At 36.5% G+C, this 2,500-nt stretch overlaps 1 protein-coding gene across 1 annotated transcript in view; it reads left to right on the forward strand.

Annotated features, from left to right (window-relative positions):
- The window catches only part of LOC135113502 (corticotropin-releasing factor-binding protein-like), a 32,511-nt gene that overhangs the window by 11,162 nt on the left and 18,849 nt on the right, over nt 1–2,500 (forward strand).

The raw sequence follows: 2,500 nt of genomic DNA on the forward strand, positions 1-2,500 counted from the left end.
AGAGAGGATGGAAGAAGTGTTGTTTTGATGAGAGAGAGAGAGAGAGAGAGAGAGAGAGAGAGAGAGAGAGAGAGAGAGAGAGAGAGAGAGAGAGAGAGAGAGAGGTGTTGCTTTGGAGTGTTATGAAATGATATTGTGTGAGAGAGAGGACAGATGAAGTATTTTTTAGTGTTGTGAAGTGAGGGTGAGAGACAGAACAGATTAAGTGTTGTTTGGATGTGTTTTGAGGTGAGAGTGAGTGAGAAAACAAATGAAGTGTTTTTAGGTGTGTTGAGGTGTTTTTAAGTGAGTGAATGGGGACTTTGTTTCTTTTTCTTTCTTTTCGGTTGACCTGCGTGCGTAGAGAGAGAGAGAGAGAGAGAGAGAGAGAGAGAGAGAGAGAGAGAGAGAGAGAGAGAGAGAGAGAGAGAGAGAGAGAGAGAGAGAGACAGGAAAGTTGCGATCTATTTTGACTCAAAGCTCCAGGGATTGATGAAAAAGAAAAGAGAAAAAAAGAAAAGTTTAAAAAAAAGTTTGTGAGCCCTGGATATTAAAAGAGACGCAGGAAGGATGCGGAGCTAAACGGTCGGCGATCAATTCAACGGGAGAGAGAGAGAAGGGAAAAAAGGAAAAAAAAAAAAAAAAGAGCGAGAGAACGAAAGAAAAAAAAAAGAAGATTTCCCATACTAACATTTCGAAGCTCCAGGCCGTGATTGGAACAGTTTCGAAGCAATTAGATTTCGAAACCTCAGGAAAACACACACACACACACACACACACACACAAATTACCTCCTTCTGTCCGGCTCTTTACAAACTCAAGCACCATTCGAAGTTGAGTTGAATCCCAGTGTTGACCGTCAAGCCAATAGGAGAGAGAGAGAGAGAGAGAGAGAGAGAGAGAGAGTTATTTGTTATTTTTATCTTACAATATCTTTTCATAGTTTCATTTTAATTTTATTCAATTATGTAATGTTGAGAGAGAGAGAGAGAGAGAGAGAGAGAGAGAGAGAGAGAGAGAGAGAGAGAGAGAGAGAGAGAGAGAGAGAGATTCAGGTCAGGGAAAAGAGGGTAAGGAGAATAGGCACGTGACTCTAAATAAGACAGATTGAGTCACCGCTACAGAGAACACGCTACCTTTGTCACTGAAGCGTCACGTGCCTGGATTTCATTATGCTGTAGCCACACTCTTGTAACGGAAGGCAGGAGTGTGTTGCTGAAGGGACAGAAGAAAGCGAAGTTACAAGATAAGTAGAAATGTCATAAAAGAGGTTAATGTAGGAGAATTTTAATGTTGTTTTCTTCTTTTTCTTTTCTCAAGTTAGGAAAGTGAAAACAAGACGTCACGATTTCTTTAATATAACTGATCTTTTTTTTATTTTGTCTTTTTTTTACTTTTTTGCTCTTATGCTTCCTTAAATTATTTTTTTTAGGTTTTTTGTTTCTTTTTTTGTCTTCTTTTTTAGTTCAGAAACAGGAACGCACGTCTTTAATGATGAAAATATTTAAAAGTTCCCCACCACATCTATAAATATGGCAGATCTTTTTTTTTTTTTTTTCATTCTTGTCATGTTTTTTTTTTTTTTCTATTCTCAAGCAAGAATGTTTGTCTTTAATCAGAACACCTCAAACTTCCTATCATTTCCCTAAATATGACAAACTTACTTCGATCTTTTTTTTTATTTTCTTTTTTTTTTCTATTCTTTATTATGTCTTGTCTTGTTTTATATATTTTTCCTTTCTAATTCGCAAGCAGGGAAAGTTCGTCTTAAATGAAAACCCAAAAATTTTCCACCAGTTTCCTAAATATGACATTTTTTTCGATCTTTTCAGATTTTCTTGCCTTTTTTTTTTACTGTTTAATTAATAAGCAAGAAGGTTCGTCTTTCATGAAAAGCCCAAAATTCCCCTCCCCAGTTCCCTAAATATGATAGACTTTTTTCGATCTCTTCTCATTTTCTTGCCCAGTTTCTTTTCTATTTCTTTTAATTAGGAAGCAAGAAGATTCATCTTTCATGAAAACCCCATAAAAAATCCATCAGTCCCCTAAATATGACAGACTATTTTATTTTTCTTATTTTCTTGTCCATTTTCTTTTTCCTTTTTTTTTTTAATTAGTAAGCAAGAAGATTCGTCTTTAATGAAAACCCCAAAAATTCCAACCAATTCTCTAAATATGACAGACTTTTTCGATCTTTTTTTCTTGTCCCTTTTCTTCATTTTCTTATCTTTTTTTTTCTATTTAAATTATCAAACAAGAAGGTTCGTCTTTAATGAAAAAAACACACAAAAGTTCCGTGCAGTTTCGCAAAATTTAGGCAGAGGAGTCTTTTCATTTCTATGCTTATGAAAAATATGGTAATTCCTTGGAACTGGCAAGGGAGGGAAGGAAAGGAAGGAAGGCAAGGGAGGAGGGGAGGAAAAGGAGGGAAGGAAGGCAAGAGAGGGAGGGAGGGAGGGAAGGGTCAGATGGAGGAGAGAAGACCTGAGTGAGCCGGTTCAGGTTCATTCAATGGGTTCAG

This window comes from Scylla paramamosain, chromosome 26 (genome assembly GCF_035594125.1).
Source record: "Scylla paramamosain isolate STU-SP2022 chromosome 26, ASM3559412v1, whole genome shotgun sequence".
Classification (NCBI taxonomy): Eukaryota; Metazoa; Arthropoda; class Malacostraca; order Decapoda; family Portunidae; genus Scylla; species Scylla paramamosain.